At 61.9% G+C, this 12,115-nt stretch overlaps 1 long non-coding RNA gene and 1 pseudogene across 1 annotated transcript; both read left to right on the forward strand.

Annotated features, from left to right (window-relative positions):
- The first annotated feature begins 3,564 nt into the window (after window positions 1-3,564).
- Window positions 3,565-5,336, forward strand: LOC144248635 (uncharacterized). Its single transcript, XR_013341944.2, has 2 exons — window positions 3,565-3,818; window positions 5,069-5,336. It is a non-coding gene; the product is annotated as an uncharacterized LOC144248635 (long non-coding RNA).
- Window positions 5,337-8,872: 3,536 nt separating this feature from the next.
- LOC146763318 (uncharacterized) lies at window positions 8,873-10,180 on the forward strand (annotated as a pseudogene).
- Window positions 10,181-12,115: the final 1,935 nt, after the last annotated feature.

Here is a 12,115-nt window from a genome sequence, read left to right on the forward strand (position 1 = left end):
CGCAGCCGCACTCTTGGGAGTGCCTTGGCGCGGACTCCCTTGAAAAGTGCTGCCGCCTTGTGGACAAAGGGCGGTACTGCAGCCCGACCGCCCTCTTGGGAGTGCCTTGGCGCGGACTCGCTTGAAAAGTGCTGCCGCCTTGTGGACACAAGGCAGTAGTGCAGCCGCTCTACCCGCAGCCGCACTCTTGGAAGTGGCTTGGCGCGGACTCCCTTGAAAAGTGCTGCCGCCTTGTGGGCACAGGGCGGTACTGCAACCCCGCCGCCCACGGCCGCCCTCTTGGGAGTGGCTTGGTGCAGACTCGCTTGGAAAGTGCTGCCGCCCTGTGGACAAAGGGCGGTACTGCAACCCGGCCGCCCTCTTGGGAGTGGCTTGGCGCGGACTCGCTTGAAAAGTGCTGCCGCCTTGTGGGCACAGGGCGGTACTGCAGCCCCCCAGCCAGCGCCCGGCAAAATCACCGAGACGGGGCGAGGGGCGGCAGCGAGCGGCGAGCGGGGCGATGTCTGTGAGTGAGGGGAGGGCTGGAGGCGGCTCCGCGGCGGCGCCGGATTAGGATGGCAGCGGCGAGGGAGGCTTTCTGTCCCGTTCCGGCCGCCGTCCGTACCGGAACGCTTTGTGCCTTTCTGTCCCTCGCCGGCCGCCGTCCCCCACGTGTCGGGAGCCCGGCGCCGCCGTGATGGCGGCGGGCGGTGGGACCGGGCTCGGGCGGCTCTGGAGGCGCTGCTGGAGGTGGGATTCGGGGCCCGGCGCGCTGAGGGCGGCGGCACCGGGGGGACAGCGGGGGAGGGCGGGCGGGAGCAGCCGGAGGGGACCCGGCACCGGGAATGGGATTGGGGGGGGGGCGGGACACACGGACAGGCCCCGGAGCCCCCGGGACCCCCAAAACGCCACCGAGACCCCCAAAAAACCCCCCGGGACCCCTCAGAACCCTCTGGGACCCCCCAAAAATAACCGGGAGCCCCCCGGTCCCGCAGGGCGAAGGCGCTGGCGCTGACCGGGAACCGGGGAGTGGAGCCGGCCATGGACTGGTGAGGGGGGACCCCAAGAACACTCCCGGCACCCCCAAAAATACCCGGCGGGATCCCCCAAAAACAGCCCCGGGACCGCCAAAAACAGCCTCGGGAACCCAAAAATTCCCTTCAGGACCCCAACCCCCCCCCAGGACCCCCAAAATTCCTCCCAAAAACCCCTTGAAACCTCCAAACTTCTCCCCAGGACTCCAAAGCCCTCCCTGGGACGCCCAAAATTCTCTTTGGGACCCCAAAACTCCCCCTGGGACCTCCAAATTTCCCTTTAGGACCCCTGAAATTCCTCCTGGGACCCCCAAAACCCCCTGAGACCCCAAAAGTCCTCCTGGGATGCCCCAAAGACCTTCCAGAACCCCCCAGAACCCCCTCCAATTTTGGGTCCCCCCCCGATTCGGGGTTCCCCCCGGTTTTTGGGTCCCCAGGCTGGTGGCTCATGAGGACGACCCCGACTCGGACCCCGAACTCCCCCCGGGTTTGGGGGCGCCGCCTGCGGGCCTGGGGGGGCCCCGGCAGCCGCCGGCCCCCGAGGACGAGACCCAGAAGTGAATTTTGGGGGTCGGGGGGGAATTTGGGGGTTGGGGAGGAAAATTTGGGGTATGAGGAGCTCAGGGATATTTTGGGGTTCAGAGTGGTTAATTTGGGGTTTCAGGGTGTTTATGGGCAGGGTTTTCGGGTATTCTCGGGAGGGCTTTGGGGTATTCTTTGGTGGGTTTTAGGATATTTTTGGGTGGATTTTTTGGGGTATTTTTGGGAGGGTTTTGGGCTGGTTTTGGGGCATTTTATGGTGAGTTTTTTGGATATTTTTAGGAGGGTTTGGGTAGTTTTGGGTGGGTTTTTTGGGGGCATTTAGGACGATTTTGGGGTATTTTTGGGTGGGTTTTGGGCTGAAGGCGGCTCAGCGGCGGCGCTGGAGAAGGATGGCAGCGGCGAGGGGGGCCCGGCGGGGCCCTGCCTTTGCCAGCCCCTCCTGCCGCCCTCCTTGGAATGGTTTGGGGCAGTATGGGGTTATTGAGGTAGGAGTAATTATTTTGTTGTTGTTGATTTAATGTGGGGTTTTTTTGTTTGTTTGTTTGTTGTTGTCGTTTGATGTATTTGGTTTGTAGAGCAGGAACTGTAGACAGAATCCTGCAGAAGTAATATGGAATTTGTCCTCCCAAAACCCGCCCGGCTTCCAACCACTTTCAGCACGTGGTCTTCCTTAGCAGCACATGGTTCCCCCACACTTGGGAGCCGGTGCACTCTACTTTTCTCTCCTCCTTTGCTGACAGATCCTGCTGAGGCTGAGGACAAAGCCCTACCCCTACACGGACAAGGCAGCAGACCTGGTTCGGGAAGCCAGCGTGCTCCAGGCTGCTCCAGGACTCTGATCAAACATCAGCATCCCCGTCTCTCACGTTGATGGTACGTGGTAACCCCTTAAGAACAGAATTCCACCTTTTCTAACCCTAAGCAGCAAACTGGGGACGGATAACTCTAGAAATCCTGTCATGTAAGGACCTCCAGGATTCAGCCCTCCATGTGTCCTTGGTATCAGAGGTTGGAATTGCAGAGTTGCCACTTTACCCCCAGACGTAATTTTTGATGTGGTTGTGCCACTTTAACAGTATTTGAAATCTCTCTTCGTGTTCTTGCAGCAGCATTTTCGAAGCACAATGGAAATCTAGCCCTTCTGCCGGGAGCGGTTCACAGATTCGTGGAATCCCAGAAGGGTTTGGATGGGAAGGCACCTTTTTTTAAAGCTCGTCCCGTTCCAGCCCCTGCCATGGGCAGGGACACCTTCCACCATGCCAGGGTGCTCTAAGCCCTGTCCAGCCTGGCCTTGGACACTTCCAGGGATCCGGGGGCAGCCACAGCTTCTGTGTGCAACCTGTGCTGAGGTGCCCTGAGGAAATGTGTGAGCCGGAGGGAGCCGGGGCCGGGCGGAGGGAGCCGAGCTGTGGGAGTGGGCGAATGGAGGCGGGAGCGGGCGGGACTAGGCGAGCGTGGGCGAAAGCGGCCGAAAGGGGCCGAGGAGGCGAGCGGAGCCGAGCTTTGCCGAGTTCAGCCGAGGCGAGCCGAGCTTTGCCGAAGAGGCGAATGGAGGCGAATGCGGCCGGAAATAGCCGAGCGTGGCCGAAAGTAGCCGAAGCTGGCCGAGGAGGCGAGTCCAGCCGAACGGAGCCGAGCTCTGCCGAGCGCAGCAGCCCGGGCGGGGCTGAGCCGGGGCGGAGCCGGGGCGCCGGGAGGATCCCCTCCTGTCCCTCTCTCTCCCGCTCCATGCTCCTGCCCGTGTTCAGTTACCTCTCTTTCCCCCGTTTCCGTGTCCCCCCCAAACCCGGCTCCTTCCTGTCCTGTCCTGTCCCTGCCCCGCTGCTCCGTTCCATTCCCCCTCTCGGTGGTGTGAGATGAGATTTGAGCCCTTTCTGACACCCACGCGTGCTCTTTGTGTTGTCAAATCCCGCGTGTGAGCCAGAAGCTCTCCCTGCCTATTTTGCAGGTGGATGTGCCATTCAAAGCCCTGGAGGCAGGGCTGAGCACCGGCGAGCCGCGCGTGGCTGCTCTGCACAGGGGGCGTGGCAGGAAACACTCGCTGAGTGCCGGAGGAGCGAACGGGAGCCTTGGCCCTGCCATCCTCTGGGATCTCCGGGGACACTGCAAGCACTGGCAAAGAGCCGAGAGCCATGGGAGCAGCGCTGAGCGAGGCTGTGTCCCAGCCAAGGAGTTCCTCCTGTGTCCCTTAAGAGGATACCCCAGGGCTGGTTTTCTGCATCAAGACTTCTGATCAGACCATCTGTAGACCTCTGGCTTAATGTAAATATTTATTTATATGTTTGTCTCTGACAGCAAAGCACGTATCTCCTGACTTCCCTGCTATTCAGTATCTGCTGAACTGGCTGTGCATTTTTCCTAAGCTAAGGAAAACCCTCCCTCTGATTCTGTAATTTCCAAAGGAGCAGCATTGAGTCACTTATGTTTTTCTTGTCTCCATAACTTTAGCTTGACTCGTGCTCAAGGACAGGAATGACTCAAGAACTGTATGTGGTGAATTGTTAGTTTGGCAGGGGTTTTTGCAAATTCAGGGCTAAAATGTGATGTAAGAAAAGGCTTTTATTGCAGCAGTTAGATTTTTGCAGCATGGCAGATTTTCAAGCCTCTAAGTAAATCACTTCATTCAGATTTAAACTCTCTTGAAATATGCTTGATATGTTTTGGGGTTTTTTTCATTGTTATGCTACTTTTCGTTTTGGTTTGATTTGGCTTTCTTTTTTGCCTGGCGTGGGAAAATTTTACAGCTCTCACTTTTTTCTTCTCCAGTTGAGTATAGTGTTACCTTCTTAATTCAAAAACCATTTGCTGTATGGAAAAAGCACCTTGCCTTTGTGAAGGGCCAGGTGGGAACTGTTTTAATGGCCAGTGGCACAGCCCTGTAGCACACAATTCCCAGGAAGTGGGGAGCCCTCTGCCAGGCAGAGCCACCTGGCCAGGTTCCTGCGGGTGCTGCTGCTGTACCCGGCTGATGAGGTGAGAAGCAGCTTGGCTTTATTGCCAAAATAAAACTCACCCGTTTTCCTATGAATCCCAGCAAAGTGGTCCCAAAGGCTCTGTCACTCAGTCTCTGCTTCCATTGGTGTGGAGAGGCTGGATCCCAGTTATCACCCCAGCAGTGCCCCTGCCTCCCTTTTCCCCACTTTTCTGTTCCAGTCGTGCGAAATATTCAGGCTTTGTTTTCTTCCCCCTGCGGTTCACTGCAGATCCCAGAAAACCCACAGGAGGGAAGATCATTCCTTGTGCTTCCACCTCCAGGTGAGAGAGGAGATGGTCACATCCTAGGAGCCTGATTTTGGAATGTTTTCTGGAATTGGCCCAGTGGCTTTTACTTCTGGGGTTCCTGGAGTCTGTCCGTGGCAGGTCCAGCCCGTGCTTCAACTGAGAGCCCTCAGTCCGCAGGGAAATGAACCTTTGGGGAAGTTCTTACAGCTCTGCTTAGTGCTTTATGAATGGTGATGATTTTCTGGAAGTAGGCTGTCCATTCTGACCCTTTTTCTTCCCTCTCCCTGCAGACTGTACCTGCTGAGAGGCTGAGGTGAGACCAGGATCTGTAAAATCCCTGACTCTCCGTGTTTTCCCGAGGCTGAAGCCGTGTTTGCTGTCAGTGACGACAGGGTGGGAGATGCTAAACACTGAAAACTTTGGGGTTTTTCCCCTGAACTCCCCAAGACTCTCTGCAGCTGTGCCCTGTCTATCTCTTGAAAGAGTTTCTGGATTTACAAAGGTTTTTACATTCTGCAATATTTATCTATAACTCGATTAAAAAGAATCCTACTGTATCAATGTGGTGTTGATTACTTTGTTTGAGTCGGTTAATTAAAGCGAATTGTTGGTAAGGGGTTTGAGCATCCCTTAGTTGGAGCTGGCAGCTCTTATTTAATTTCTCTTCATTCCTTTAATTTCTTTCAATTATTTCTTAAGCCATTACTGCAATTAGGATGCACGGTAAGGACAAGAGCATTTCTGCCCTGCTGGATTGGGAAATCCGAGCCCAATTCCTTGGAGAGATTGAGGGGATGGGGATCTGTGCCTCAAGCTGGGTTTTGACAGTGGGAATTTGGTGAGGAAGGAAGAGGAGAGATCCCACGGAAAGTGGCTGAGGCCAGTTCCGCTGGCTTTGGGTGCTCCTACCCCCGAGAAAATCATCCTGGCTGAAGGGAGCTGGAAGAAGCCAGGGGGCTGCGCCGGGGGCTGTGCAGGGACCCCAAACCCTGGTCAGGGGCGCTGGGCAGTGCCAGCTGCAGAGGAACGCTGCAGAGGGGCTGCGCTGGAGCCCCTCAGCTTCCATGCAGAGATGCTGGCACTGCGGGGCTTTCGGGACACTGCCGAGAGGCTCCGCTGCCAGAGCCGGGGAGTTCTCCCGTTCTTTTCTGTCGTGCTGGGCACCTGGCAAGTCCTTCGAGCCCCGCAGGCTGCCAGTGCCAGCGGAGCAGCTGGAATCACAGACGGTCACACAGAAACCGGGCTGGGAGAGCAAATGAGCTCTTCCATGTTGTTTTTCACAACGCGTTTTGGATTTATACCAGAATCTCTTCTCTCCCCTCAGACCCCGTACCCCTGACTTTTGAGTTTTCTCACAGAAATGTCTCGGCCTGCACCGGGAAAAAGAAAATTCCCTGGCACGGCGGGGAGCGGCGGGGTTTGGGGGTGCTGGGGCGGCACGGGGGTCCCCGCGCCCCGGCCGGTCTCGGTCAGCCCCGGGAAATCGCCGCCGCCGCCGGCTCGGCCCCGGCGCCGCCCCGGTGCTCCGGCCCGAGAGAGACCCCGACCCGCCCGCCGGGGCAGAGGCGGCACCGCCGGGAGCCGAAGCGGCAGCCCCGGGCCCATCCCGGCGGGCCGGGAGCGATGGCCCCGCCTCCATCCCGGGCGGGCCGGAGCCTCAGGGGCGGGGCCGGGCCGGAGCCTCAGGGGCGGGGCCGGCGCTGGCTCAGGTGCGCGGGACCGCGGGGCACCTGCGTGGGGTGGGGCCGAGGTTATTTAAGTGCCGGGAATCGCTGCAGCCGCCATTTGCTCACTCGGAGCGCAGTGAGGGTGGTGGGTTCTGTGCGGGCTCCGCAGCTTCGCCCTTCTCTCCTTCCCCCCCTTTACTCTTCCTTCCTCCTGCTCCCATTCCCCTTCTTTCCCTGCCTTTCCCCCGTTTTCCTCTCCTCCCCAAAGCCGACTGCTTTCGCTCCCCTTTTTTGCCCCCTTCTACTCTTCCTTCCTTCTGCTCCTATTCCCCTTCTTTGTCTTCCTCCTTTTCCTTCTCGTCCCATTTCGGCCTCCCCTCCCGTCCCACCATCTACCCTTCCTTCCTTCTCTCCATATTTCTGTTTTTTCTCCCCTAAACCCACTCCCCCTCCTCCCCCAAATGCGACCCCCCCACTCGTCCCTCACCTGTCCCTGCCCCGCTGCTCCGTTCCATTCCCTCTCTCTTCCCTCCTCTGTCCCGTCCCTCTTTCCCCCTGCCGGTCTTTCCCTTCCCCGCCCGCTTTCCTCGCAGCCCGACCTCCCTCCCCACCTTCCCGCATGCTCCGCTCTGCTCCCCTGTTCTCGTTCCCCATTCCCCTTTTCCTTCTTTCCTCGCAGCCGCGGGGCTCGGGGCGCCGCAGAATAAAGCCCAGAGGGCCGGAGCCGGCGCCCCCCGCCCTCGCTGGGGTCCCCACACGGGGCCGGAGCCGCTCTGCGGGTCCCCCCATTGCAGTCTAATACACGGCCCGACACTGCCGGGGTGCGGCTTTCCCGACATCACACTGGGGGTCGGGCTGGGGGTCGGGAGGGGGTCCTGGGGGGAGGAGGGTGGGGGGGTTAGGAAGGGCCCCCTCCGGAGGAGGGGGTCCCGGGGGGGGGGGGGGGGGGGCCAGGGTGGGCCCCCTCCGGAGGAGGGGGTCCGGGGGAGGGGGGCGGGGTGGAGGGGGGGCCTTCCCCCCTCCAGCCCCGCCCCCTCTCCGGGACCCCCTTCTCCGGACCGGGACCCGGGGGGAGGAGGGGGGGTGGGGTGGGGGGGGTGGGTGGGGTGGGGGGGGGGGTGGGGTGGGGGGGGGGGGGGGGGTAGCAGAGGGGGTCACGTCACTCTGCGCCGTGAACAGAAATAAAAAAACACACGACCGGCGGTCCCCTCCAGCGCCCCCCCCCCCCCGCCCCGCCCCACCCCCCACCCCCCCCCCACCCCACCCCGCCCCCCCACCCACCCCCCCCCACCGCCCCCCACCCCACCCCCCCCAACCCACCCCCCCTCCCACCCCCCACCCCCCCCCACTCCTCCCCCCGGGTCCCGGTCCGGAGAAGGGGGTCCCGGAGAGGGGGCGGGGCTGGAGGGGGGAAGACCCCCCTCCACCCCGCCCCCCTCCCCCGGACCCCCTCCTCCGGAGGGGGCCCACCCTGGCCCCCCCCACCCCCGGGACCCCCTCCTCCGGAGGGGGCCCTTCCTAACCCCCCCACCCTCCTCCCCCCAGGACCCCCTCCCGACCCCCAGCCCGACCCCCAGTGTGATGTCGGGAAAGCCGCACCCCGGCAGTGTCGGGCCGTGTATTAGACTGCAATGGGGGGACCCGCAGAGCGGCTCCGGCCCCGTGTGGGGACCCCAGCGAGGGCGGGGGGCGCCGGCTCCGGCCCTCTGGGCTTTATTCTGCGGCGCCCCGAGCCCCGCGGCTGCGAGGAAAGAAGGAAAAGGGGAATGGGGAACGAGAACAGGGGAGCAGAGCGGCAGTCGAGGGGAAGGGGACGAGGACAGGGGGCCGGTGGGGAGAGGTCGGGGTGTGCAGGGCAGCTGGGGAGGGGCCTGGGGGGAGAGCCGGGTGAAGGAAAAGAAAGATTGAAGGCAGCTTTGGGGAAGGAGGCGGAATGTGTGGAGGGGGAAAGGTATCACGGAAAGGCGGCAGGAGGAACCGGGAGCGCGTGGGGGGGAGCAGGGGGAGGGGGCACGGGGGAGCCCGGCTGGGGAGGGAAGGAACAGGGACACGATGGAGGGACAGGATAGTGTAGGGGTGAGTAGGGGAATAGAGAGGGAGGACAAGGAAAGGGGTGTAGGGGGGCCCGCCCGGGAGGGAGGGAGGGGAGGGCTAGGGGGGAGAGGGAGGGGGGGGGGTTTGGGGGGGGGGAGGGTGTAGGGGGTGGGGGAGGGGAGGAAAGGAGGGTAGATAGGAGAGGTACAGAGAAAAAGAAATACAAAAGAAAAGAAACGCGCAAGGAAAGCAAAAGAAACAGAGATATGGAGCCCGACCGGTCGTAACCTCCCGCTCCGAGCGCCCAGCACCAAATGGCTCCGCCGCGCTCGCCCCGCGGTTTAAATACCCGCGGCCCCGCCCCGCGCAGGCGCGCTGGGGCCCCGCGCACCTGTGCGCGCACCTGTGCTGGCCCCGCCCCCGGCCCCGCCCCCCGCCCGTAAATGGCGGCGGCTCCGCGCCCGCCCCGTGTTCTGTGTGGATGCTCGGACGGACTGCGGCGGGACCGGCGCTCGGAGCTCCGTGCGGGGATCGGATCGGGGCAGCTCCCGGCCTGCGCGGCGTCCGAGGCGCTCAGCTGAGATCGGGATCGGGATTTGGGTCCTGGGCCCGCCGGTGTCTGCTGGGGGAGCCGGGCAGAGCCGCTCCTTCCTCGGCGGGCAGGGAGGGGGTGCCGGGGCCGGCGGATCGAGGCGGGATCGCGGCTGGGATCCGGACCGGCAGCGCCGCGGCCGGGAGGAGCCGCTCCGGGACGGGCGCCGCCGCTCCAGCTGCGGCCGGCCCGGGGCTCGGGTCCCGCCGGGGCTCGGGTCCCGTTCTCGCTGTGGCCGCGGGGAGCTGGGGCTGCGTCGGGGCCGGGACCCCATCGGCACCGCCGCTCCCGCAGCGCCGCCTCCGGCCCCGCGGGCGGACACGGAGCCGCCCCGCAGCCCCCGCGGGATGCCGAGCCCCCCCGCCCCGGTAGCCCCGTGGCCACCGCGCTCCCCTGCGAGCAGCAGCGCCCGCCTCCCCCGCCCCGTGTCCGCATCCCCGGGGGAGCCCCGCCGGACGAGCGGGGCTGCGGCGCCGCGGCCGGGAGCGGCCGCTCCGCCGGGGCCGCTGCTCCCGCTCCGGCTGTGCCCGGTGCGGGGCTGGAGGCGCCGGAGCCCCCGAAGGGCAGAGAGCACCTCCTGTCCTTGGCTCTGCGGGGCGGGAGCTGCCGTGCCCTGCCCGTGGCTCGCAGCGTGCCGAACGCACGTCCCGGCACGGGCACCGGCGCACGGGACAGCGCTGGCACGGACACGGCTGAAGGGCTGCCCGCGGCTCCTCGGCCAGGGGCTGCTCCCCACAGGCACGCAGGGATGCTTCAGCCCGGACAGCCGACAGGGACCCCAGGGAACGGCTGGCATTACCTGGGAATGGAGGCACGGGCCGTTTGCAGAGGGGCTCTGACGGCAATCCCTGTTGCCGACCTCCCCGAGCTCCCACACAGCTGCCAGGTATGTTCCAGCCACCCCAAATCTCCTCCCTCTTTTCCAGCCTGAGGCCATCATTCACCAGCAGCATTTCAGCCAAGGCAATCTTCCTTCACGGGTACTAAATGCCAAGCAAGAGCCTCGGAGATGCCTTGAAATCAGAGGTTCGAGTGCGATGATGTTCGGAGATTTCCAGGGAGCCAGCTGGAGGTGCAGAAGGGATGGAAAACTCTCACAGGTGGGTCCCACTGGAGGTGTGCTGCAGGCAGGGATGTGCATCCCTTTCCTGAGGAAAACGGACATGCCGAGGCTCTGAAAGGAGCTGAGCTTCTGCAGGAGAGATGTTCTGCCTCAGCACAGGCCGGGAGCACATCCAGCCACCGCCTTGTCCTGCTTTAAAACATTAACTGGAGCCTGAGCTCCGGGTGGGGAGGGAGCTGAGAGCCGGAGGGGCAGGAGCAGGGATGGGAGATGAGGCTGCTGGAATGTCACCTGGAGCAGCTGAACATGTTCTGTCCCTGCAGGAGCCAAAGCAGATCCCTCCTGGCCAGGCTGGATGGGAGATGAGGCTGCTGGAATGTCATTGGAGCAGCCAGGAGCCAAAGCAGATCCCTCCTGGCCGGGCTGGATGGGAGATGAGGCTGCTGGAATGTCACCTGGAGCAGCCAGGAGCCAAAGCAGATCCCTCCTGGCCGGGCTGGATGGGAGATGAGGCTGCTGGAGTGTCATTGGAGCAGCCAGGAGCCAAAGCAGATTCCTCCTGGCCGGGCTGGATGGGAGATGAGGCTGCTGGAATGTCACCTGGAGCAGCCAGGAGCCAAAGCAGATCCCTCCTGGCCGGGCTGGATGGGAGATGAGGCTGCTGGAATGTCACCTGGAGCAGCCAGGAGCCAAAGCAGATCCCTCCTGGCCGGGCTGGATGGGAGATGAGGCTGCTGGAATGTCACCTGGAGCAGCCAGGAGCCAAAGCAGATCCCTCCTGGCCGGGCTGGAGGGCAGCTGCTGGATCTGCTGTGGGGGAAAACTCCCTGCCCCTGCCAGGAGCGCTGGCTCTGCTCTTCCTCCAGCTCCTGAGCAGTGTCAGGGCCACCGTGAGGGAGTTCAAACCCAAAAAATCCCCACAGCCCACGGAGTGAATGATCCCAGCAGAGAAACGCAGCATTGAAATAAAAATCTTACAGCTCTGTCAAAAAGGCTGTGACATCGCTGCAACGGGATTGCCAGGAACCTTCTGGTTTGCTCTCGGAATGCTCTTGGTTCTCTTTTGTGTATTTTTAGTCCCTCAGTGGACAGCTTGTAGAATTTATTCTGGGACTTAGAGGTTGAGCAGGGTTGGCTCAGGATTGACCTTCACCTCTGGTGCCGCTTTGCGCAAACACAACGTGGCCGGGCTGGGTGAACTCGTGACCTCAGCTTTCCCCTCCAAAATGTCCCTCGCTTATTTCCCTGGGGTGAGCTGGGATTTTGGCCCAGACTGTCACTCCTCACCTCCCCGTGCCCGCGCGGTGTCCGTTGTGTTCCCCACGGTGCCCTGGGGACACCGGCGGGTCCCTTTGCCTTTCTCCTGCCCCTTTCCAGCCCGAGGCTCCTCTGCCCTCGTCCCACACACAGCACAGGGGCACCGAAGGGGAAAGGCTCCAGAAAACATTTCTGCGATTCCTCAGCAATTCTTTCAATTCCCCGGGGAGAGGAGCGTGAACTCACAGCCACCGAGGCCTGACGGGTTCCTGCAGCGAGAGCTCGGCGCGTGTCCGCAGAGGTGAGTGCGGCACCCGAAAGGAAAAAGCGCGGGAGACAAACGTGATTTCTTTTGCTTCAAAGTTATTGCAAGTTCTTAAAGCCCGACCAACTTTTGCTCTTGCTTTTGGTCGGGTGGAGCAGGAGCAGTGGGCAGAGGTGGTGCCATTGATGCGGACGTGCCCGATGCTTTCTGGGGCAGAAAAGGGAGATTAAGCTCGCCTTACGTCAAGCAGCTATTTAAAAAGATTTATAGCTCTTTAAACGTAGCGCCCTTTAATTACCATAATGTTTCTTCCACGATTTTAACTAATTCTCGGTGTATTTTATAAAACTTAAAATAACACCTCCTCCCCATAAAACAGACTCATCAAGCATTAGACAAAAATTCCTTGTGCCAGTCTCAGGCTTCCACATCTAACAGGAGACCCTCCCCGTAAGCAAA

Source organism: Lonchura striata, chromosome 1A, assembly GCF_050655825.1.
Source record: "Lonchura striata isolate lonStrDom1 chromosome 1A, ASM5065582v1, whole genome shotgun sequence".
NCBI lineage: Eukaryota > Metazoa > Chordata > Aves > Passeriformes > Estrildidae > Lonchura > Lonchura striata.